Raw genomic sequence first — 26,407 nt, 5'->3', positions numbered from 1 at the left:
AAGTAGAAATCCCTGACTCTAACTTAGCATTCAATGAGTGCAATATAGATTGTGCCCTGATGTACAATGGGCAACATCAATCCAGGCACCCATTTACATGGTTAATTAAAATATGAGTATGAAAAATCTGGAGTGAAGAATTAGATTAGTTAAACTTAATGATGAGCGACCGTACATTAAACAAAAAGGATGTTTGTCAGTAAAGTAAGAGATAAATACCAAGTTATTAATTTCCGAGGATTTACAAACATACAAACTTCAGTGCAAGTGCTTCAAGTCATGCCCATGCCATTTACAAAAGAGGCAGTGATGTAGTGCAGCACTGGAAACATTACTACTGTCACCTCTATGGCCACAAGCGGGCTGAATAATCCCAATATTACGGAAGATCTCAGCAGTTTTGAGAAAATCTGCACAAGGCAGCATATTTTCCTCTTTTGGTTCAGATGAACCATTTTCCAATGTTAAAGGGAAGGATTCCAGAATGTTATAGCGTATCAATCTGAATCTGTATCAAAGTTGTCAAAAAGGATCACGATACCGATGGTGTACATGGATTTTATCGGCTCATAATGGCAAACTGATAAGCCCCAATTGATCCAAGAGAAAGTGATAATTAAAGCCACAAACAGTACAAGAAAAAAACAGTTAGTTAGATCTTGACTTCAAAGAAAGGATAATGGTCAATGAGAGTTTTAGTGATAGGAAAACTATACCAGGTGAGGGTTTCTGTGCTACATTTCAGTGATCTGGCCTTAAATTTAGGAGTCATAATTAAAAAAAGTCTTCTGATGATGCACAAATGGTCAGAGTAGTGAATAATGCAAGAACGTGGTGGTGTCAATTATTCCATTTGGTGAGGGCAAATAACGCAAGGAAATATACTACATGGTAGGATTTTGAGTGCTGAAGAGAAAGAGGGGATGTTGGAGTGTACATCCACAGGCTTTTGAAAGTAACATGGCAAATAGAAAAGATGATTAAGATGACAGAGGATACATGCCTTTATAAGCCAAAGCACAGAACACAAGGGATGGGAGATCATTGCCAGAACTGATAAAACACTAGATACAGTTCTGATTACTACATACAGTTCTAGATAGAAAAGATGCAATATGTAGAGAAGAGGTGTAGAAGAATGTTATTTGGGTCAGTGAAATTTTGTCATGAAGAAAGATTAGATAGAATTATTTTACAGGAGGAAAAGCTGAGGGAAGACTAAATAAAGCATGGTCTATAAAATTACATGAGGGCCAGAGAGGGTGACTAGTAAAGCCCTATTTTCTTTAGCAGGGAAATCAATAACTAGGGGCTTGGATACTGAGAAATTAAAATTTGAGCAAAAATGAGAGTATCAGGGGTCTAGAACTCAATGCTTAAAACAGGGGCAGTGTCAGAGATCCTCTTCTTTAATTAACTGGTTGGACACTTGATATTGCACAACCTATAAAGTTACAGATCAAGAGCTATGAAGCGGGATTTGTCGGAGTAGATTTAATTTTTTAATTAGAAACGGGGGGGGGGGCTGCATGGTCTCCTGTGCAGCAAATTGTTTCGGTTCTATGATGCAAAATCTTTGTGATTTCAGTTTAATCTCCTAATTGTTTACCTTGCCCATCCCTTTGCAAAACTCTTTCCATCCCAGAGTTCCAATTGTTAGTTGTACAGTTGATCTTCTGTTCTAATTTCTTGGGACCAAGCATTATTTGGATTCTGGGCAACTTTGGGTTACACATAAGCAGTGTGTTTGAGTACCTGTAGTTTTTAAATGTTAATTGCATATTATTACATACAAATTATGAAGATTTCCACATATATTTAGACAAGATCTTCTGCTGTCAGCTTATAGATCTATTTTGATAATTATTATATATTCTTTGACATTATCAATTCAAACTTCAGATGACAAAAAGCAATGGAACTTGCACTAATGTAGAACAACAAAATAATCTGCTGGAGGAACTCAGTACGTTAGGCAGCATCAGTGGAGTGAAATGGACAGTCATTGTTTTTGGTAAGGATACTTCATATGCACTGAAGGAGGGGAGAGAGCCAATATAAAGAGGTAAAGAGGAGGATGGGAAAGAGATGGCAGGGGACTTCAATCATGTGAACATCAGCCCCCACTTGTCAGGCTTCTCACAGTATGTTGACTGTCCCACAAGGCACAATAAGACACTGGACTTGTGCTATGTCAATGTCAAGGAGGCCTATAGTGTCTTAGCCTTTCCACCGCTTGGCAAATCAGATCACAACCTGGTTTATCTAAGGCCTTCTTACAAACCCTGTGTACTGAGACAGCCTACAACCACCCGGTCTTTCAGAGAGTGGACACCAGAGGCCAGTGAATCACTGAGGGACTGCTTTCAATGCACAGACTGGGACATACTGATGGAGCCACAGGAATTAGCTGTATGGACATCGACAGGATGGCTGGATGCATAACGGACTACATCAACTTCTGTAGGGATGTTGTTGTGCCAGTAAGAATTGTTTGTTGCTTTCCCAATAACAAACCTTAGCCTCCTAAATGAGAAAAAGGAGGCTTTCAAGGATGGTGATCGGGAAAAAATCAAGAGGGTACAGCACCACTTGAAAAGGAGTATGAAGCAGGCAAAAGGGGACTATAAAAGGAAGCTGGAGAAGAAACTGCAGTACAACAACATCAAAGAGGTGTGGAGAGGAATGAAGACCATCACTGGCTTCAAGGAGATGAGAAGCCAGCCGTCAGGAGACGTGGACAAGGCCAATGAGTTTAACCTGTTCTATAACAGGTTTGATCTGGTATCCCCTCCCACCTCTACAGGTGCAGCCTCTCCCCCACCATCACCTCCACGAGGCAGCCCCCCCCAACCCCACAACTGCAGCACCTCCTCAACTGTTCTTCACGGCGGACGAGGTGAGAGCTGAGCTGAGGAGGTTGCGCCCTGGTAAAGCAGCTGGCCCTGATGGTGTATGTCCCAGGCTACTAAAAGACTGTGCGGCTCAGCTAGCGGAGCCGCTCCAGACCATTTTCAACCTGAGCCTCCAGTCAGGGAGGGTACCAGGTCTGTGGAAAACATCATGTCTCGTGCCGGTTCCCAAAGCAGGGCGGCCGACCGAGATCAGGGCGGCCGACCGAGATAAACGACTACAGACTGGAGCCCTTACATCCCATATCATGAAAACAATGGAGCGGCTACTCATTCGTCTCCTGAGACCACAAGTCCAGCACGCACTCGACCCACTACAGTTTGCATACCAGGAGAACATTGGGGTGGTTGACGCAGTCCTCTACATGCTGCACCGGATCTACTCCTGTTTGGACAAACCCGGTGGCTATGTGAGGATTATGTTCTTCGACTTCTCAAGTGCGTTCAACACCATCCAACCCCTGATTCTGAATGACAAGCTTAAGAAGATGGGGGTGGATTCCACATTTATCTCCTGGATATACGACTACCTGACGGGTCGACCACAGTTTGTCAAGCTGGGGGACAGTGTCTCTGGCACAATGGTGTGCAATGTTGGAGCCCCACAGGGAACGGTTCTGGCCCCATTCCTCTTCACCCTGTATACAGCAGACTTTAACTATAAGTCTGACACATGCCACGTACAGAAATATTCAGATGATACAGTAAGGAACGGGCAGGAGGAGGAATACAGGAACTTGACCAGTTCCTTTTGTGCCTGGAGTGAAGAGAACTGTCTCATCCTGAACACAACTAAGACTAAAGAGATGGTGGTTAACTTTGGCAGGTCCAAGCTCCCCCTTCAGCCGGTCAATGCTGCAGGGGCTGACATTGAGGTGGTGCAGACATATAAATACCTTGGAGTGCACCTTGATAACAAACTGGACTGGTCTGTCAACTCTGACTCCCTCTACAAAAAAGGCCAGAGCAGACTCTTTTTCCTCAGAAGGCTCAAATCCTTCAATGTGTGTAATGATATGCTGCACATGTTTTACAACACTGTGGTTGCAAGTATTATTTTCTACGATGTTGTCTGCTAGGGCAACAGCATTAGTGCAAAAAACAATAAGCTGGTCAAACTGGTTAAACGAGCTAGCTCAGTGCTGGAGGGGAGAGTAGACTCTGGGATGGATGTGCTTGAGAGGCGTATGAGGCACAAGGTGCAGGTCATCCTGAAAAACCCCGGGCATCCCCTCCATGTAATTCTGGAGAGTCAAAAGAGCACTCGGAACAACAACCAGCTCCTCTCCCTGCCCTGTAGAACGGAGCGGTTCAGGAGATCCTTCACCCCTGCAGCCATTAGATTTTATAATTCGGACCGCTAGGCTGTAGGGGGATGCATTTTGCAATTTTTAATTTTTAATTATTGGTCTTTTTAAGTATTTATTGCTCTCAGGTAGTGTCCACATTGTATTCTATGTATTTTCTGTCTGCGTTCGTTTTGAATCTGTGGGTTTGTTGGTTGGGGGCTTCTGGACATCTGAATTTCCCTGAGGGGATCAATAAAGTATTAATTATTATTAATTATTAAGTGTTAGATGGATCCAGGTGAGGAAGGTTGATTGGTGGATGGAGTCAGATGGAGGAGGAAAGGGTGGAGATCGCAGCAGAGGCTGGGAGGTGATACGTGGAGACAACAAAAGCCTGCAAGTCATGCATGGACTCTTGAGTTTAAGTTTAGTTTCAAAACTAATACTTGATAACTTGATAAGAAAGCAAGGTAAAGCATGGAACCCAATATGGGAGGTAGGGTGGGCTGTCATTTTATATAAATTGAATAGTGGAGGCAGTTCCTGTAGTGGCCTTTAAGAGGGTTCTGGATATGCAGGGAATGGAAGGATATGGGGGATGATGCACAGGTAGATGAGATGGATTTATCTTGGCATCATGTTCAACACGGACATTGTGGGCCCAATCGTCTGTACAAGTGCTGTACTGTGTTCTAACTATAATCTTCCCGCTAATCAAATCTCCCCATTTGAGATGTGGAAGAAAACCTGCACAGCCGCAGGGAGAATGTGCAAACTCCACACAAACAAAACTGAATGTCAGCATTGATTATCCAAGGCTATGAGAGAGTGGCTCTACAGCTGTGCCACCCCATATACCAAGAGGAGAGGTACTTCTGATTTTAGGAAAGTTTGGAAATTTTACTCTCCTTCTTGGAACAGAAAATGTCAAGAAATTGCCTAACTAGAAGTTACAAAATGATGAAAACTACTAACAAGCACTACAATTGGTTAATAGGAAATAACCAATCTACATCTACCACTAAGAGTGTGGTAATTCCTTCTTCAGATCAATCCATTTGGGTTCTGTCCACTTATTTTATTAGTGATGCCCTGTCTAACTGCTGCAATAATTATTGTTAAAATTAACAAAACAAACCTACATTTCTTCATTCTCTATTATGCTCCGCAGAAGTAAATGCAATTTAAATAAAATGTAGATGACTTGTTAGGTCAGCATTTTTGTTACCAGTTTCTCAGTTCTGATTACAACCTCCATTCTCTTGGCTTGTTCGTGGTGTGTACAGTGCTTCACGTGAAATTAACATGGTCTTGATTCTCATTGCAACAGTTTCATTAGTGATGTTTCATTGCTTCCTATAATCATATCTGTCCTCTTATTTATAAAATTTGCACTTTTGTACCCCGACCTTCACTCTTGTCTCAAACTTACTCTTCAGAGCTTTAAGCTACTATTATTTCTGCCCCTCGCATTATGTTCAATTAGTTTGTATAAACCCGTTTTTCTTTTCATTCCAGGTTCAGGGAATAAAATGAAAAATTATGCAGTGCACAACTGTTCAGCCAGCTCTACAATTTAGTATTGATAAAGGATGCATACTTGAACCACCATATCAAGGAACTGCAGATGCTGGGTTACCACAAAGAGAGGCACAAAATACTGCAGTAACTCAGCAGGTCAGGCAGCATCTCTGGAGAAATGGAATTGGTGACGTTTCAGGTCGAGACCCTTCTTCAGACTATCTGTCCATCATATATAGTATTTTGTCACTACAGATGCGGACTGAGCTGCTATCAATTCAACAGCTTCTGTTCTTGGTTTACATTTTCAACAAATAGGCAGGCTCAATTTTGAACCAAAATTCTTACTTTAACAACAATGTTGAACTGCATGGAATAAATTGCATACTGTAAATCAAGTTCCAAAATTTAGGATGCAAGCAACCTACAAAAAGGTAGGATAACTACAGTATCGTATCCACAGTAATGTTATCATTTTTTGCATTCAAATTGGAAAAATTTCACTGCACTTTCATGAGAAACTAAATCATAAAATGGGAGTAGATTTTCTAAAATTTAATTTTAGTCCATTGCTGGGGTAACCATTTATTGGCAATGTACGAAATCACTAGCGTTGCTTCTTGTTCCTGATCCCTGGATTAGCAGCAGGAGGCAGGCCACAATGAAGGAAGGGATAGAAACATAGAAAATTGGTGCAGGAGTAGGCCATTCGGCCCTTCGAGCCTGCACCGCCATTCAATATGATCATGGCTGATCATCCAACTCAGTATCCTGTACCTGCCTTCTCTCCATACCCCTGATCCCTTTAGCCACGAGGGCCACATCTAACTCCCTCTTAAATATAGCCAATGAACTGGCCTCAATTACCTTCTGTGGCAGAGAATTCCAGAGATTCACCACTCTCTGTGTGAAAAATGTTTTCCTCATCTCGGTCCTAAAAAGATTTCCCCCTTATCCTTAAACTGTGATCCCTTGTTCTGGACTTCCCCAACATCGGGAACAATCTTCCTGCATCTAGCCTGTCCAACCCCTTAAGAATTTCTTATAATTCTGTAGGACCAGTATTCCTGATCTTACAAAATTATTGTGAGAAATACTGCTTACGAAAACTTTCCTGTTGTTCAGAGCAACAGTCTGTTGGATCAAGAAATGTTGCTGAAGAGGAAGAAGGTGGCAATGAAATTTGGGAGAGAAATAAATGTAACTGAAAGGATAATAAAGTGTGAGGATTAACTCCACAAGATGGAGGAGGGGTACAAAGGTGCCACCCTTAACTGAAGGCAGATGAGGGCGGGAAGAGGAAATGTTAGTGTTAAACGAGGCAGAGAAATTAAAAGCCTTCTGTGATCTGGGGATGAGTTACAGATGGAAATCAGCATATCTGCAAACTCTGGGAAGTAAGCTGAATAATTCCTCCAAGTCACAGAGCCAATCATGCAAGGAATTTAAAAACTAAATCATAATTCAAATATATTTCATGAATGAATATGACAAATGTCTTACTAGTATTTTGAATACTAGTGCCCCATATCTTTTCCCACAAGTCACAATTTATTTTCAGGGATATTTCGGAGTTTGTTTTTGTGGGGTTCTCCTACCATTTTTGGTCGTTTGTCTGTTCCAGGTTGACTCAGCTTCCAATCCCCACTGTTGGTTCCTTCTATAATGCAGACGAGAATCTCTGATCATGATCAATCAGTAATTCCCATCTACAGATGTGTGTCAAATCCATTACTGAAGTAGCATCAGAGAGCCAAGACCATCAAGAATGTTGTGGGAAGCCCTTATGTGTGTGTAGTTAGAAGTGTTTAGAGGTTGATGCTGCCTTCTGTCTTTGTGTACAGTTATCAAAGAAGGGAGTTGGGAAGAAATAGAACAGAATGGCACATAATCTTTTGGGGGATTTCTCAGGTTGGTCTAATGCCAAGAGCCAAATGCCAAATTTTTCATAGAAGCATGAGGAACTGCAGATGCTGGAATCTTGAGCAAAACACAAAGTGCTGAAGGAACTCAGCGGGTCATGCAGCGTTTCACTGTACCTTGGTACACGTGACAATAAAATAAAATAAACCTGTAGAGGGGATGGACAAGTGGCGTTCCCTTCTGCCAATCAACCCCACCTAATCCATCTATCATTTGCCAGGCTTTGTCCTGTACCACTCTTTTCCAACTCCCCCTACTACAATCAGCCTTACATGTAGCCTGTCCATTCCCTTCATAGATGCTGCCTGACCCGCTGAGATCCTACAGCACGTTGTTCTTTTAAAAAACTATTTGTAATCTACAGTCAAACTACAAATGATTTAAATCGCTGCACAACATGGACATTTACCTTTAAACCTTCCTAAAATGTGAAGTGAGTGGGAGGAGCGGTTTCGGATTAACAGTTTGTCTCCACCAGGGTGAAACACAACAGTTCTGAGAGCAACTAAGCCTTTAAGAATAGAATAAGAAGTCTCCAAAACAAAGAAACTCCGTAAAAAAAGACTGAAAACAGGCAACGTTGAAATGCTAGGTGCGTTTAGATAATGAATCAAAAACACTTCTAATTAACTCGTCGCGAAATTCTAACGTTGCAGATTTGATTGCGTGTGCCAGTCAGTGGAATATGCTACGTTTTAAATGTACTCCACCCAGGCCTTCAAATGCTCTTATGATCAATATCGCTACAGACAGAAACACGGGAGAGTAGAAATTCATCTCAGGCAGTGACATGACAAGAATGGTTTCAAATCGATCGCCCACGAATCTGCAGTGCCCGCTTTTTAGTTCCACGGGTGCATATTCTTACTTTATACGTTATGGGTGGGTCGCCTATTAATTATTCATTTAACGTCACATGGGACTATCATTTTATAGGACATGATGTATGTCCTAAAAATAATATGCATTTCCGCAAGCTAGGTGGTCAGATTGAATCAAAACCACGATCACGTAGCGTTCTATCGTGCAACAACTGAAAGATTCAAACGCACCCAATTTGCCGTAAGATTGAATCCTTGGTAGAATTAAATGTGGTGGCTTTTGTTCCCTGTCGCGCGATTTCCCATTTCTCTGACGGAGAGTTGATTCCTCAGCACAATCGTGTTAAGAGGTCGTAAAAGTAGATTTTGCGCCTTCCCAGTGTTTGTCGACGCGTTTTTCGTGCTTGGCAGTACTGGGCAGCCCAAACACACATGACGATGGTTATCGCATTCATCTCCGCAGGGTACAAGCTAGTTAGGATTAACTGAGATCGCGCTGTTCCCCCGGGGCATTTGGCATTGCCGACTCGAGTCTACTGATAAAGCGTTGCCTTCGCCTGCAGCGCAATACCTCCAGAGACCAGAGGAGGTAAAATGACACACCGAAAGCGACAGAGAAAAGAAACAGACATCGAGATAAGGGATATAAAGAACGCGGAGACAGAATCGAGACAGAACACCGGTGGGTAGTCGAAAGCGAATTAAAACAGCGAGGCAAGACGGGAGTGAGGGGTGAACGCGGGGGCGGAGAAGAAAAGACAAAGGCGAGAGAGGAGAAAAAGGGGAAGTAGATCGAAAGGAAGGAAAGGAGAGCAAAGACGGGGCGAAGAGGTCCACGAGAGGAATAATAGGTGCTCCGAGAGGCGACAACGGCCGCCCGGTGAAAGTCGAAACAGCGAGTGCCCCGAACAAAAAATCTGCGGCGAAATGAACCAGAACAAAAAAACAATTCACCCGCGCCAGTGCTCTGTTAAGCATCTGTCTTGCGGGGTGGGAGGGGTGGAAGCGTGTAAGCCGGGAAAGGCGGGGGTAATTATCACATTACTTGCACAAAATCTATAACTAAGAAAGCCATCTCATTGATTTGTTTCCCAATAAATCTTCCGTAAACAAACGGAGCCCCTGTCATACACCCTGCTTATCGGGACGATGGTGACTGCACTTTTTTTTTAAAACAAAGCACTTCGGAAATTCACACCATGCGAAATAACTTATCCCTAAACACCAGATAAGACCACCAAAATCGACATCAGTTAAGCTTCTATTAATAGTCGCTATAAAATTCACTGTTTTATTGAAACGTGATTCCCCACGCAAAAAAGAGTTGCCGTGTTTATTGGTTCTAAACTGCTACAAATCAATATTTAAGATGTCAAAGCAGCGCCGTGCCCCATTTGAAACCTGTAGCATAATTCTGAAATGACCCACGTTATTACAGTAACCTACTAACAACAGTACTTAGTACTCAGCGGCACTGACGATCACGTGTTGACATTTTGAATGATGAAATTGACAGGAGTTTTTAAAAGCATACTTTGCATAGGTTGGAAATAAACTTAATTTTAACTTCAGGCTGAACTTTAAGTGAACTGTTGAAGATGCTATGCCGGTTGCCTCACAAAACTGCGGCGCCAGTAATCATTTTATTTCAACAGTAACTGGCTATAACAGTTTAAACAACAACGACGTTAGGGGTTTCAGTGAGGACGGCAGCTACATTTCGTCTGACGAGACACATTCAGTTGATATTCATAGAAATGATTCTTCAACGATACATTACCTAGCCATGTCTAACGGGTCAAAGCTGTGGGTGTTCAGTGTCTCATTGTTAGTGGTTCTCTACCAGTGTACACAATTGTAAACAGTTCCCCCTTTTCATGCGAGTACAGATAACACTCGACTCCCCCCTCTGGTGGCAAGTTCTAATGTTGAGACCGAGTAAAATAGGCCACACAGGCATAGGCCACATAATCAGCGGGCGATGCAGTTGCGATAGTCACGATACCTTATTAATTCGGTAAAATAATACCGTGAATTTCATTACGAACCAAGTTGGTGATCAGATAGCCATAGACACTCTGTCACGTAAACCAATTGGCCTGAAGAAGGGTCGACATCCGAAACGCCGACTCTCTCCCCAAATGCTGCCCGACCCGCTGAGTTTCTCCAACACTTAGTATTTTGCTCAAGACTCCAGCGTCTGTAGTTCCTTGTAACCAGAGGCATTGAGAGATGCAGCATGGGAACAAGCCCTTTGGCCCACGGAGTCCACGCCGACCATCACTAACCTAATCCCACTTTATTCTCTCCGTATTGTCATCAGCTTCTACAGCTCATCTGCGCACAGGGGGTAATTTACAATGGCACAAAAATCTCACCAACCCGCAAGTCTTTGGGATGTGTGGGGAAGCAGCGCTCGCGAAGGAAACTCACAGGGAGAATGTGCAAACCCCACACAGACAGCACCCAAGGTCGGGATCAAACTCGGACTCTGACCCTGTGAGGCAGCGGCTTTACAAACTGCGCCCATGGGTGGCGAGGTTGACGCCAGCATTTCTGAGTCCGCATTGATTAAAGGCCAAAGGAATATCGCATCGTCGCCAAGAACATGACCATCCCCATTAAAAAAATTTTTAAATCAAGGCTCCATCGCCTGAAATCTCAAATCTTTGACACAGACATGCATTTCACCTGATAGGATCAGCTGTCCAAACAGGTAATAATCGCCCCCGAATCACTATTTAGACTTTTCGGCTAAAATAGTACATTGTTTGTCAATGTTATTAAATTGAAGATAGAAGATAATGAATCACTCAACGGGAAGTAGTGATAATGGGGACCCTTCATACTTATGGAAGATCATCTGTATTCCTGTTCCCCAGAGATTTTAATTTTATGCACAGTGCACTGAGTAGCGTCTGGGTTTAATAACTCCCAAATGCAGTAGGAGGGTAGAAAGTGGATAAAAAACACGATGTTAGGAATTTGCAATGTTTTCCTGTTAGCTTTTTAAGCCAAGTTTTGTGTTTCTGTTAGTTTCTCATACATGTCGATTATTCACACAACTATATCCTTGCTTATATACGTTTAAAATAACCCGCATTGGGCGTACAACACAGCCCTCCCTGTTAAATAATGTGATCTCGTGACACTACTTGTAAATGGTACCAGCTGGTAAGTCAGTTTTGTAAATAAACGAGCGATCTCTCCGTGTCTGTGATATAAGCATATGTACGGATGGATGTAGTTGTATATTGACACAAAATGAGGAATGTTTTTAAGGTGTAGAATAATAATGTAGCGTGAACGCATTGCCGTGTCATGTTTTATTATTAATCTGCCTCTTGACCTTTTTGGGAGGTCAACGGCCGGCTGCTCGGACTATGTAATGCTTATTCTGCAACCACGTTGTCAATGCTGAGAATAGAGGTGCATTTACACTGACGTTAACATTCTCGGGCCTGCTTTCCTGGAACCTGAACTACAGGTACTAACAGGTTCTTGCCGGCAAGTCCTGTTTACACTGGCGGCTTCCCGCATGACTGAAAGTTTAACTGTCTTGTTTAGAGAGAGAGAGAGAGAGAGAGAGAGAGAGATCGAGCATCCTTGGATACAGAATTGTGTCATAGCTGCTACAAATATAAATACAGGGAGAGCTGGAAGAAGACAAATTCCATCTCAGTTCTAAACGTTTGAATTAAGGTTGAATAGGATTACAACTTGAAGACGGGCGGCACAGCGGTAGAGATGCTGCCTCACAGCGCCACAGACCCAGGTTCGATCCTGACTATGGGTGCTGCCTGTATGGAGTTTGTGCGCTCTCCTCGTGATTGCGTGGGGTTTCTCTGTGTGCTCCGTTTCCTCTCACATTCCAAAGACATGCAGATCTGCAGGTGAATTGGCTTCTGTAAATTGTCTCTAGTGTGTGAGAAATAACTAGTGTACTGGTGATTGTTGGTCGGTGCGGACTCAGTCACCCGAAGGGCCTGTTTCTGTGCTGTATCTCTAAATTAAACTAACCTAAACCTCGCATACATGTGCACACGTGCACTGTGAGTGTATATTCCTCCGTATGGTGATAAACTAGACCTATGTGCGGTTCAATTCAAACCCGCAATGCAAATACACCCAGACTCAAATTAGGAGGCTACTTTTAGCAGTTTTGAGATTCTGTTACGAAAGTCACCATTAATTCAGAAAATGCGCGCGACTACCTCTGCGACTATCTTTCATACGTGGATACGATTGGCATTTCACCCGGGTAAACTCCAGGTTATAATGGTTGCATGTTTAATTTTGCTACTCGTTGGAGCGCTTGGACGAATTACATTTAAGGGCAGCTGCATCGCCATTGTCTAAACGTTCAAATTAATTACAGGCAAGATAAAGGTGTCAGAAAGGCACAAGAATCAGATCTTAACAACTGATTTGACACCACACTGAATTTACACACCAGGAAGTCTCGCTCAGTTTTGCATCAGTAGTAATGGTAATGCACAAACCTTTTCAGAAATGGAAAAGTTAAGCAAATGCACACATTGCACAACTGTTATGTTGTTATAACTATTATATACCTTCAGCCCTATCTGTTAATTTGTGGCATTTTTAAAGTCGACAGCAGTGTCAATGGACGGCTTTAATCTCAGAATACCATGAATCTTCCTTATATAAGGTAGATACAAGGAACTACAGATGCTGGTGTACAAAACAAGACATAACGTCCTGGTGTAACTGAGAGCTCAGACAGCATCTCTGGAGAACATGGATAGGCACGTTTGCCTGCACCCCCCACCCCCCACCGCCACCGCAATCAGTCTGAAGAAGAGTCCTGGCCTGAAACATCACCCTATTTTTTTTTCTCCAGAGATGCTGCCTGACCCGATGGATTACTCCAGCACTTTGTGCCCTTATTTCTTCCTTCTATTATGTTATTTATTGGTGCATACGAGGCAAACACTCTTGTTATATTTGTCCAGTTCTTGTGCAGTGACAAATAAACCTAAACATAATAGGTAAAGTACTCAAAAAAATAAAATATCACAATTTAAAGAGCCCACATTACTTTAGTCGTGGAATCCAAACAAAAAGCATTTCCTGAAATAATCGACATTACAAAATAAAACACAGAAAATGAATTTTCAATGTGTGAGGAAACCAAACACAGCCAAGAGATGAACCAGGTACACTGCAAACTGACCAGACTAACTGGCACAGCACTAATTGGCACAAAGCAAGGCTTCAATCCATTGTCAGAGATAGCATTTATGTAAAAGATCTTTTCTGCTGCACACTAACATTTTTGTAAACTCTGAGCTTGTACTTCATCTCTCCTTACAGTAGCACAAGGGTGGATAGGTGCATGAATCGTTATGAACATTGGAACAGCTTTAATGCAATTAAAGGAGGAAAGCTGTTTATGAATGTATTAGGCTTTGTCGATAGTGTAATCATAATTCATACGTGTTCAGTGGAAAAAAAGGTGAAAGAAAGAAGGATGATAATTATCAGGGAGTAAGGATTGAGATGGGCTGTATTTTAACACTTTCTACAGTGTTTTGCAACATTAAGCATTGATGTTTGAGGTATTGTTACAAGTTTTACTTCCGTGCTTCTGGCACTGAATTGTTTCAAGGTTGTGCACTGTATGTGCAGTGAATATTGCTGAGATTCAAATGCATAACTTATTTTAAGAGAAATGTTGACATATTGTGTTGGAAAGAAAACAATATGGGTTTCTTACTAACTGTGGATTACTTAAACAAATAGTAGGCAGTATTAAAGGTACTATATTTGTGGCAAGGAGTGTACCTGTGTACCTTACAAAACAACTTAGCCACTAAGTCTGTATGATTTTAGTGATATGGGCATAAATAAATATTTTCTCTCCCAATTCTACCATTCATGTGACTCCACACAACAGAAATAGATCATAATTGCCAATAGTCCTCTTGTACATTACTCCCAATATATAGGAAATTGATTATTAAATGTAAAGCAGGTTGACATAAAAGATTATCAGTAAATGGAATGTTATGATAATGTACAATATTTGACCATAATTGATAAACTTAATCCAAAATGGGCAATAGATTATTGGAATGTGGGATATGATATAATTAAGACAGCACAAAATTCTGTTCTTTAAACGATTTAGGACACGATTGGGAATGGCTATTTACGAAGCAGCACCATGATAAATAAGAGAGGCACGGTCTTATTCACAGTTTTCTTTCACAGCTGCTTATTGAATAAGGCTGAAGTACATTTTTGTTAAACCATTAATTTCACTCATCCATATTCTCTGTATTCCAGCAACATGAACATCTACATTTATTCAGTTGTGAAATTGCCAGTTTGGCTCCAATTATATTTTAATATTAATCTTAACAGTTTCCTTTCATCCAGTTTGTATCTTAAAATATCTATATCCATATTTTATGGTTTTCCACGATGGCATGTTTGTGAACTAGCTACATTAAATATATGAAGTAAGGATATCGAACAATGCAATATCCATCATTGGGAAATTATCCCCCAAGTTAACTTATCTAACCAACCGGCTGAAAGTGATCAAGCACTTAGTCAAAAGTTATGGGGCTTAAATAGTATTATTTGCGGAACCACAGTGCACTGTGGACAGCTTGATTGTAATCATGTAGTCTTTTCTTTGACTGGATAGCACGCAAACAAAAGCTTTTCACTCTACCTTGGTACATGTGACAATATATATATATATATACTAAAACTAAACATTCTTATTTCACTTCCTAGCTCGTATTTTTAGTATAAGCATATTCCATGTGAAAATATTCAAAAATCATTTATCCTAGATAATATTTCTATAAAGGCTGCACTTTCACTCCAAATAAAAATGGGGCAGTCTCCTATTTGTTATACATTTCAATATAAATCAAAAAGCAGAAGGCGCTTTAACCTGATGGTTTTTTAATAAATCCATAAGATATTCACACTGTTCCATCCTATCTACGGAAAGGTAAAGTTACAGATATATATTTTACCTGAGTGAACAAGAACAAATCACCGATTTAAAAATTTAATAATGTGGACAGTGTCCGGGGGAAAAACGTAGAGCATGTCATTCATTACTGTTAATTAGTTTAATTTTCTCAAAAGTCCGTTCACGTTAAACACAAATGAGAATCAACACAACGTAAATTAAATTAAGTCACAGCACTATGTTCTTAACTCCCTCTTGGGACCAAATTGCACGTCATATTACAGGAGCGGTGGGAAAAAAAGCATCTCTGCAAAGCGTCGCGCATAGGTTTAAAAAAAATCACTGCTCGCATTCAAAAGCACACTCAGAACCAGCAAAACAATGCGGCGTCTCTAGCCATGTGCGGCCTGGCAATGCAGAGTGGTCACTGGATTGTTCCCCATATCGCACCCCGCACCCGTGACAAACACGTTATTTACATGGTGGGTAAACTGCTCGAATTTATTACAGGTCGACTTATCTCGCCGACGTATCCTGACAATTATTACACATGACAACGCATTCAGGGCTCTGACAGCTGAAAGCGATACATAACTTCAGGGAAGAGAGGAGTGTACCCGGACCCATCACGTGCAGCCGGCTGAGAAATGACCTTGAGGGCTGGTCCGTAAACACATGTAACCTTTGTTCTCATCTACTGGCGGGATCAAGTTGCCCGGGTTGGAAATAAAAAAGAGGTGGAGGGGACGCCCAGAGAAATTTCACTTTCAGAGACCGACCGATAAAACTTCGATGAGAATCTCTGACGAACTTGTTTGCAGCCAAACGGTTAGAGGGGATCGGTGGCACGAAAGAGAAGGCTTTTTGGTTTCGCCTCGACTGTGGCTTCCACCCAAGTTTCATCCGATCGTCTCCTTATACATTTACAAAACGTTGATTCTTGGCAGTTTAAAATGGCGGCAACCCGCAGTTAACTCCACTCTTATATAAGTCCATATTTACAATTTGAAAAAAAGGGAGAGGAGAGGAGGGGAGGGGGGATATTTCCGTTGGCCACTAGGCGAGGAAGAAAGTTGCAGATGTGTAAAATTGCACCGGAAGGCCCTGGCAGGGCGGAAGGTACAAATCAAAGGGTTTTTAACAAAAACATTGACTGCATTTGACACACTATCTTTGTTTGGCACTTTAATACTTGGGACTAGAACCCAAGCGCCCGGACAGACAGAGCCGCTGCTGAAGGCGAGGTTGCCTGGCAATGAACCGACTCATGCGATCAATAAACCAGGTGGACAGGAGGAGGGAAGTTTGGGGGGGGGGGGGATACTGATTGGTTTACAACTATTGCTGCTGAACATTTCGTGACCGACCGCTCTCACTCTGCCCCGAGACTGGATTAACTTTAACGCCGAGACCTTCTCCATTCCGCACAGACTGCGCGCCATTTTAGAAACTACTCCTGCTCGCCAGACACAAGGAAAGCACTGCTCCGTGGGGACTGAGTTCATTTTCCGGCTGCGCTGCCCTCCCTTGCGCCACAACGGTGCAATCCCGATCCTTCGCGCTCTGGCTGAATGTGTTGCATGCCCCCCTCCTCCCTCTCCCTCCTTTAAAACGGGATAATCAGATTCACAATGAAAAGCTGGTTGGCTCAAAAGCGGAGCTGCCAGTCAAGACCGCCTGAAAACAAAGATAAATTCGAAGGGACGTTAGGAGATATTGATCGCGGATGGTTGATTTTTGCATAATTGTGGAAGGCAGGCAACGAGCCGTATTCCCCTTTGACGAAGCAACAGCTTAGTCGGCAAGATCGATTAGCGGAAATCCCTGGGGGAACCCGAGAGTAGTCTGCGGGACTCCTGCAGGAGTATCGAGCAATCTTTCTCAGAAAAAGCAGACTATTGGCTTGGACTTTTTTTCAAATGCCCCTTAATTTCTTCCAGCTAATACGGAGGAAAATATAAACGCAGGGAGAACCAATAAATCCCTGAATGTTAAAGGGAGAATACGGGATGTGATACGATGATGGTCAATTGGAACATCAATCAACTGGATTTCGGATTTTGTTGCGACTAACTTTAGAGAAATGAGATGAGTTGTCGTCAACAGAACCGTGTTACAGCGAGAGCTGTAAACCGGGCTTGGTTTTATCTATTTCCCAGCCCAGTAAACTTCAAAGTGAGCACGATCTGATCTGCAATTCCTACGATGGCCTCCTCCTAGCTTTAGCAAAATCGGCCGTCCGGTTAAACTGCAGAATCGCTCCTCCTTTTCCTGACGGTTGGCGGAATCGGCAGCTTCCTTGCAAAACTGGGAGAAATGATCGCTGTGCAGGGCAGAAACTGCACGCGGTTAAAATGAGCAGAATCGACAGACTTCGACAAGGGTTTGCAGAAATGCAGCTTCATCGGGGGGGTTACCAGCAACTTCAGTAAGCAAAACATTGGTCAGCGGAAATCCAAATGGGATTGAAAGGAACATCTCCAAGTTAGACTGAGACTGAAGTTAGACTGAGCTGATTGAATACAACGGATTCTTAAGAAAATTCCCCACGTGACACAAAATCCAGCCCCACCCGGTTCACAAACTGCCTAAAATCCATCAAACGGCAGCAAAACGTCCAGATTACCCAGTGTACAAGAAAACGTCCCTTCCTCGCAGAACTGTCCGGTTGAAGGTGACAAATTCCCTCCTGCCATCTAGATAATAATATCGGTCGTTTTCAGCCAAATGCTGGAATAGTTAAAATGCGCATAACGAGATTATCCCACACTTCAATTCTTCAGTATTAACTCCCCTCCCCCACTCTCCTTATCGAGAGACAAAACCGGTTCCTTGTTCTGACTAAAAAATAGAAATGCTGATAATACTCAGCAGCTCGGGCACCATCTGTGGAGAGAGGTGCAGTTATCATTTCAGGTCAATGACCAGATGAAAGGTCATGGATTTGAAACGATAACTGTGTCACTTTCTGCTGATGTTGTCTACGCTGCCGGGTATTTCCATTTTATTAATTTTATTAACAATTCCAACAAACACAATAATTTTCTTTATTCGGACAGGCCTCTTTTAACTAAGAGGTTGTCCATAAACAACCCCCTCCTCTCTTGAGATATGCCAGCTGTTTAAGTTTGTTTTCTAGTTACTTTAACATCATGACTGGGGTATTGATGTGATCAATGCACCGCCCCGAACAATACTTCACTTTTTATCTGTTGTGCTGCTCCCTTCAACCGACGAGCTGGATGGATTCCGGTATTTTTTTATTATAACTGCAAGTAAGAATTTCATTGAACCGTTTCGGGACACATGACAAAAAACACTCTTGACAACTCAGGGGAATCATGGATCACGGAGTCCTTATGCAGGATAAAATTTAACATAACGGCGCCGACTAATGCCTGCGTGTTCCATGTCCATTGTAGATTGCTATATATTTTTTGTAACTGAGAATTGAGTTATGCTGTGCGAATTCAATAAATTTTAAAAAGCCACGTTCTGTTTCATCACTCAAGATCTTAACTGACTCTGGAGGGACGCGACCTCTTGGGAGAGAAGCAATCCCGCTACTTGACACTAGGACCATAGTAACATCGCGGTATAAATCCAATTTAAATGTGGTCAAATGTGTGTTGACGCTCCTGGACATTTCTGAAAGTTTCAAGTATTAGGGAGCGAAATGCTGCCCCGGCCAATTTATAACATTTAGTTCTGGGCAAGCTGCATAAACTTGGTTCTAACTAACTGGAGCCAATAAATCCAGTTATAAACACGGCACAGCGCAGAAACAGACCACTCCGTTCAAAGGGTGCATGTCAATGTAAACTGACCGACCCCAACTCCATTTCACCCTGTCAAAATATAATCCTATACTCCCTACTATCATTCTGTGTACTGGTCACCCCTTAACTGTGTTAATACTATTCTCCATAAACACCTCAGCTCGTACCGAGTTCCACGTTATCGCCATTCTTCTGAATTATTGGGCTGTCTGTCTTACAATCATATGCATTTTCAGACTTTTCCTCTTATTGAAAACTGACACCCCCTTCCCCCTGTATACATAAATTATGCTTTGCTGTACCAAAAATAACCTTTACTTGTAATGTAGCTTTTCATATACATATACATATATATAGACACACACATATGATCAAGACACTCTGTCAAAACTGTACATAGAATTAAATTGAAAAAGTTTAGCAGGTTACCTACCGATTCAGAATGCTCACCCTCTGTGTTTTGACACTTTAGACTAGCGTTTACCTTCTTAGGAATATGCTGGGAATAAAATGTCAATCGAGGGGTATGCATCACGTGGAGAGGAGATGAGTTTAACGCAACATCATGTTCCGTACTGACATTGGAGGCAGGACGCCCTGTTCCCGTGCTATACTATTCTATGTTCCTCATGGTCAGATGGACAAAATGGAAGTGGTTTGGTCGGCAAATCATATTTCTAGTTATCTCCTTACATAATGGGTGACAAGGAAGCGTATTAATTAGGTAGCTTTTTGATCTAACCCTTCGATTGATAAATCCGGAGAATTAATACATGCCTTCTTGAAGTTATCAATATTGGTTTTATTCCTTGTTCTTTGTTTTGCCTTAGAGCCAACACTTCCTTTTAATGTTGGTTTTCCAAAATAACAAGACACCGCATTCGCACTTTTGAAATTAAAAATGACACAATTTCAAGATTGCTGTAGCGAGATAAAACCAGCATCTACTGTACCTTGTGTCTCGACAATTTTGGAGAGGCGGATAATCTGAAAGGGTTAATCTACATTTCCATGGGCAAATGTAATCTTATATATTAAAAAGCTGCATTTTCAGAACTCCGTCCATGATTTTTTTTAAAGAAATCATCACACTGGTAACGGAGTTGTTACCTCTTTTAAAAAAAAGAAGAGGTGGGAGTTCGCATCGAGGCTGTCTCCTGGAACAGATGTCAGATTATTTCCATTCGTCTCTCTGGATCACCGCTGTAAAAACCAGACTACATATTCTCCCAGATGAAGGAAGACCACGAATCCGCCCAACAACAACGTCATTGTTCTTATTGCTTTAGAATCCACAGCGGCAGCTGCTTTCTCTAATCATGAAATCAACCTCTATATATAGAAAATTATCATTTGCGAAAAACACAACAAGCTGATTTCAAACACAGACCCGAGACTGAGTGAACAGGGCCTTTATTTCCTAGCAGTGTTTTTTTTTCCACCCAGCCGCAACTGAACAATTAATCACACTAAATTACAGGGAATCTCTGTTACTGTACAGGGTGGGTTATTGGTTTGTGGCATTGCCCTCCGTACATTAGTAAACCTATACTTTTCAAAACGGGCCAAGTATCTATTCCTTCCACAGTACGATGTGTAACCCTGTGCAGCAGAAGCAAAACAAAAAGAAAATGCGACGATGTTTCTGGTTCTCTTTCACTTAAATCGCACGTGTTTCCAGTCACAGTGTAGAACATATCCGCATCATTGAGAGACTATCTCCTGGGTATGGATTTCAAACCAACTGGATACTAGACAGGGTATATCATTCAATTGTTAGAAACTCATTCTGGGTTGCCATGGGGCTGAACATGACAAAACTTGCTTTACATGTCTGACCGCAACGCTTTGCGGGGAAATTATACCCGTTTCAATTATACGTGTATTTTAAATGTTAAAAAAGGTACAAAAAGGTTTAAAAGCTGATCTTAAATCTTCTCTGCGCGGCCGCAAAGCACAAAACATTCAAACCTAGGGCGGGCGTGATGATGGTATATGTAAGAATGTGCCCGAACTGGCTTCAAAAATTCATTGCATCCAATGCCTTAGGATCACTTCTTTATACAAGAATATTCCAATTATTTCAAATTAGTGTAACAAATCTGCTCGCGGACGAGCCATAAACCACGCACCCGTTTTACCCGTCTTCTGGTGCCCGTGACACCTGTGCAATTAAAATAGAAAATGTTCATTCGCCACACGTGATTCACACGTCCTCCTTTGGAAACTCGTTTTAATCTTCCACTTTTCATCACACATCTGTTTAAAATGTGTCGTTAGGCAACAAGAAAATCCACAGTTGTCACAGTGGTCTGTTTTACGTTCCAGCTATTTTTTTTCAGGAAAGGATTCCAATTGGTGTTCAAACAGCAGATAAATAATTTATTCCATGCACGTTTTGAGTGCTTTTTGTAAATAATTTGAATTGCATTTTAGCAATAAAAAGGAGCTGTGCGGTTATCAAGTTTTATGTAGACTCAATTTTCTAATGTGTTTAAATGCAATGCATTGCCAAACTAGTAACCATCGCGCGCGTGGGCATTCTGGGCGGTGCATTCAAATAGTTGCAACTTAAAAACAGATATTTATATTTGCGATTGGTAATGCGATTGTCTCGAGCATCTCAGAAATTAACGATACCATTAGCGAAGTTCGGCGTCTGGACTTAATTCCATCCATCCCATAAAGTTAAGCCACTACTCACTCACACACACACACACACACACACAGGTGCATACGTCCAGTATATATGCCAAAGATTAACAGGGTACGTTTTAAAAAACGATAACGGTATAATGCGGTTCCTAAAATGTGCTATCTCAGTCAATCACCGCTAGAACACAACTCGATATTCACAGCAGAGGCACAGGCTGCCAGAATCCTCCAAAGAGCTCAGCGATCCGTGCCTTCTCGTCCCTTTTTTCATAAAGGTTTTTTTTTTAAACGGCTCGCGATCTCAGGTTTCAGGGCTGGTCTCCCAGGGGAGGCAGGAGCGGAGTGCGCTTCAATCAAACCCTGACTTCTCCTCTGGGAGCCGAGCCTGAAATCTGATCTCGCCCACTTACTGCCTGCCTCATTCCACGCGTTTTCTTTGGGCGTAATAACCTTTTAGTTTATTGTAAACACAGTCGGGAGTGATGCTCGATCTTTTAACAGGATGCGTGGATGGCGAAATTGGCGTCTAGAGCATTTACTGCGCTTTCTGGCCGCTATGAAGTGGTAACATCCAAGGCCAACGCAAGTAAGCATATAACCATAGAGCCTGATAATTAAATGGCCGCATGCATTCAGAAAGCCCCGCAAGAGGCCACAGAGGCGAGTTGCTGCTGATGTGAAGGTAACGTGGACGTTCCATGCAAAAGTGAGAACAGCTTCTGGGTGTGCGGTCGCCAACGTTAAAACAAGGTTGCGCAAAGAGCTCACCCGTCCCACTCTCAACACACACTCTTAATGCACACGGATCATTTCAACAAATTGTAGAAATTGTGCGTTGTTTTCGCATCATAACTTATCTGCACCGACATCCACGGTGCAGAGAATATTGAATAGAACGCAATCAACTAAAACATGTTGAGCGTATGAGAATTTACAATCCTCACAAAAGCTTTTCCATGCGCCGGTATTATCAGGTCTTAATTGTTTTTTTCATTTAATAACCCAGCATGAAATAAATACGGTGTTTCACATTTCCGCGTGTCCCCTTAACGTAGAACTACGATGTAACCAAAATAAACTGTTAATTTGGTAATGCCAATTGGACGGGTTAAGCAAGTCCAAGTTAATTAAGTCACAGTCATCGATCTGGTTCCAGAAATATTCGAAGAATGAGTCTCGCAATGAAGATTAGGACAACCCATATGACATTTTAAAGGAATTAATTGTTTTGTTCTAAAAAAATTTAAGTCTGCGCCACACGACCACAAATTATGTGAACACACACCATTTCAATGATCTGTCTTGCAACTGATGTTAATCCAGTGGTTGTGCATTGCTAACAATTTCAATTACTGAATGTATTTGCACTAAAAGTTAATGAAACAAACCAGAGCCTTTGTTATCCTGAGACCGCTACTAAATTTAAGTTGCTTTTAAATTCAGGGCGAGTACAATTGAACAACCTTATATCTCCTGGCAACACGTGCCTGTATATGAGGGAATGCTGTTATGTAAATAACAATCCACTAGTTAACAGATGAAGGCAATATGTATTTTAAACTTCCTAGCATTTACTGGTGACCAGTTTGCAGGATAAATGTCAACTGAAATATTTCACACTATTTCAATTCAGATCCAAACCTTTTTATAAATAGGGCAATATTTAACAAATTACTTTTTATACAAGAGGTATTTGCATTATAATGACTAAATTCCCATTGTTCTGCTGTTGTCAGGTTATAGAATCCACAAAAAATGCAGCATAATCCAAAAGTAGAAAGTGCTAGTGTGCAGGTAGACCATATAATTCTATAAATAACAAAATGTTATTCATTTTGCAAGGGAAATTCAATAGAGAGATATGCAATTTATGTATGCGAGGGATTGGTGAGTTCACATCTGAAGTACCCTACTGCATACAGTAATGGACTGGAATAAATAGGCTGGAAGTTCAGAGGTTTTCTAAGCCAACATCTGGAATGAGAGAGCATTGTCATATGAGAAAAGATAAGAAAGACTGTGCTTGTACCCATGCAGCTATGGCGATGGGACTTGCTTGTAAAGCATGTTATCCTGAAGGATCTTGACAGAGTGGAAATGGAAATGATTTTCCTCTCGAGAAAGTATGTTGAGCTAGGAGTAAGTCTTTAAAAGTGAGACATTACCCACTTAATTCATTGTGACATAGGCCCAGAAACAGACCATTTGGCCCACAGAGTTTGCGCTGACTATCAAGCACTCATTTGCACCAATCCTATAATACTCCAAATTAACTCTTCCAAAATCTGCATCAATTCCTACAAACTTCACACACAAATATACACATCAGATTCTATCACTTACCTACACACAAGGTATCAATTAACTTAACAACCCACATATCATTTTGATATGGAAGAAAACATGAACATTATAGGAATCCCACAATCATCAGGAAAATATGCAAACTCCATTTAGCCGCTGGAGGTCACGATTAAATCTAAGATGTGAGACATTATCTCTAAGATGGACACAAAAAGTTGGAGTAACTCAGCGGGTCAGACAGCATCTCTGGAGAAAAGGAATTGGTGACTTTTCGGGTTGAGACCCATTAATTTCCTCCAGAGATGCTGCCTTGTCTGCTGAGTTACTCCAGCTCTTTGTGTCATCTTTGGTTTAAATCAGCATCTGTAATTCCTTCCTAGACATTATCTCTACTAGCTGCGATACTGTACCACCCAATATTGAGATTATGCAATATTGTTTTCTCACAGCATCCCACGTCTTTTGGAATGTACTTCCTCAAAGATTGATGGAAGCAGAGTCTTGAAATATTTTTAATGCAGGCATAGATAGGAACCTGATTTCCAAAGGGGTGAAAGAATACCACAAGTTGATGGGACTGTGGAGTTGAGGTCACAGTGCTCTCCATAATGTTTGGGACAAAGCTCCGTCATTTATTTATATTTCTCTGTACTCCACAATTTCAGATTTATAAGAGAAAAAAAATCACATGTGGTTAAAGTGCGCATTGCCAGATTTTATTAAAGACCATTTTTATACATTTTGGTTTCACCATGTAGAAATTACAGCTGTGTTTATAAATAGTCCCCCCATTTCAGGGCACCATAATGTTTGGGACACATAGTTTCACAGGTGTCTGTAATTGCTCAGGTGTGTTTAATTGCCTCCTTAATACAGGTACAAGAGAGCTTTCAGCACCTAGTCTTTCCTCCAGTCTTTCTATCACCATTGGAAACTTTTATTGCTGTTTATCAACACGAGGACCAAAGTTGTGCCAATGAAAGTCAAAGAAGCCATTATGAGACTGAGAAACAAGTATAAAATTGTTAGAGATATAAGCCAAACCTTACGCTTACCAAAATCAACTGTTTAGAACATCATTAAGAAGAAAGAGAGCACTGGTGAGCTTACTAATTGCAAAGGAAATGGCAGGCCAAGGAAGACCTCCACAGCTGATGACAGAAGAATTCTCTCTATAATAAAGCAAAATTCCCAAACACCTGTCCGACAGATCAGAAACACTCTTCCGGAGTCAGGTGTGGATTTGTCAATGACCACTGTCCATAGAAGACTTCATGAACAGAAATACAGAGGCTACAACTGCAAGATGAAAACCTCTGGTTAGCTGCAAAAAAAGGATGGCCCGGTTACAGTTTGCCAAGAAGTACTTAAAAGAGCAACCACAGTTCTACAAAACAGGCCTTGTGGACAGATGAGATGAAGATTAACTTATATCAGTGATGGCAAGAGCAAAGTATGGAGGAGAGAAGGAACTGCCCAAGATCCAAAGCATACCACCTCATCTGTGAAACACGGTGGTGAGAGTGTTATGGCCTGGGCATGTATGGCTGCTGAAGGTACTGGCTCACTTGTCGTCATTGATGATACAACTGCTGATGGTAGTAACATAATGAATTCTGAAGTGTATAGACACATCCTATCTGCTCAAGTTCAATCAAATGCCTCAAAACTCATTGGCCAGCAGTTCATTCTGCCGCAAGACAATGATCCCAAACATACTACTAAAGCAACGAAGGAGTTTTTCAAAGCTAAAAAATGGTCAATTCTTGAGTGGCCAAGTCAACCACACGATCTGAACCAAGTTGAGCATGCCTTTTATATGCTGAAGAGAAAACTGAAGGGGACTGGCCCCCAAAACAAGCATAAGTTAAAGATGGCTGCAATACAGGCCTTATGCAATATTGTTTTCTCACAGCGTCCCATGTCTTTTGGTATGCATCACCAGAGAAGACACCCAGCAACTGGTGATGTCCATGAATCGCAGACTTCAAGCAGTCATTGCATGCCAAAGATTTGCAACAAAATACTAAACATAACTACTTTCATTTACATGACATTGCTGTATCCCAAACATTATGGTGCCCTGAAATGGGGGGACTATGTATAAACACTGCTGTAATTTCTACATGGTGAAACTAAAAGGTATAAAAATACCCTTTATTAGAATCTGATAATGTGCACATGTGATTTTTTCTATTACAAATCTCAAATTGTGGAGTACATAAATAAATGATGGGTGTTTGTC

The 26,407-nt window shown here is 41.5% G+C and overlaps 1 protein-coding gene across 9 annotated transcripts in view; it reads right to left on the bottom strand.

Moving 5' to 3' along the window:
- bcor (BCL6 corepressor) overlaps positions 1-26,407 on the bottom strand; it is a 262,619-nt gene that overhangs the window by 65,036 nt on the left and 171,176 nt on the right. The window contains exon 1 of one of the 9 annotated variants that reach the window (XM_033033098.1): positions 8,698-8,720. The exons of the other annotated variants lie outside the window; for them this stretch is intronic. The gene's annotated coding sequence lies outside the window, so the exon portion shown is untranslated. Of the gene's footprint in view, positions 1-8,697; positions 8,721-26,407 lie in introns of those variants that run through there. 9 annotated transcript variants of the gene reach the window in all.

This window comes from Amblyraja radiata, chromosome 14, assembly GCF_010909765.2.
Source record: "Amblyraja radiata isolate CabotCenter1 chromosome 14, sAmbRad1.1.pri, whole genome shotgun sequence".
Lineage (NCBI taxonomy): Eukaryota > Metazoa > Chordata > Chondrichthyes > Rajiformes > Rajidae > Amblyraja > Amblyraja radiata.
The sequence above is the reverse complement of the archived record's forward strand: the minus strand, read 5'-3'. Positions and strand labels throughout refer to the sequence as shown.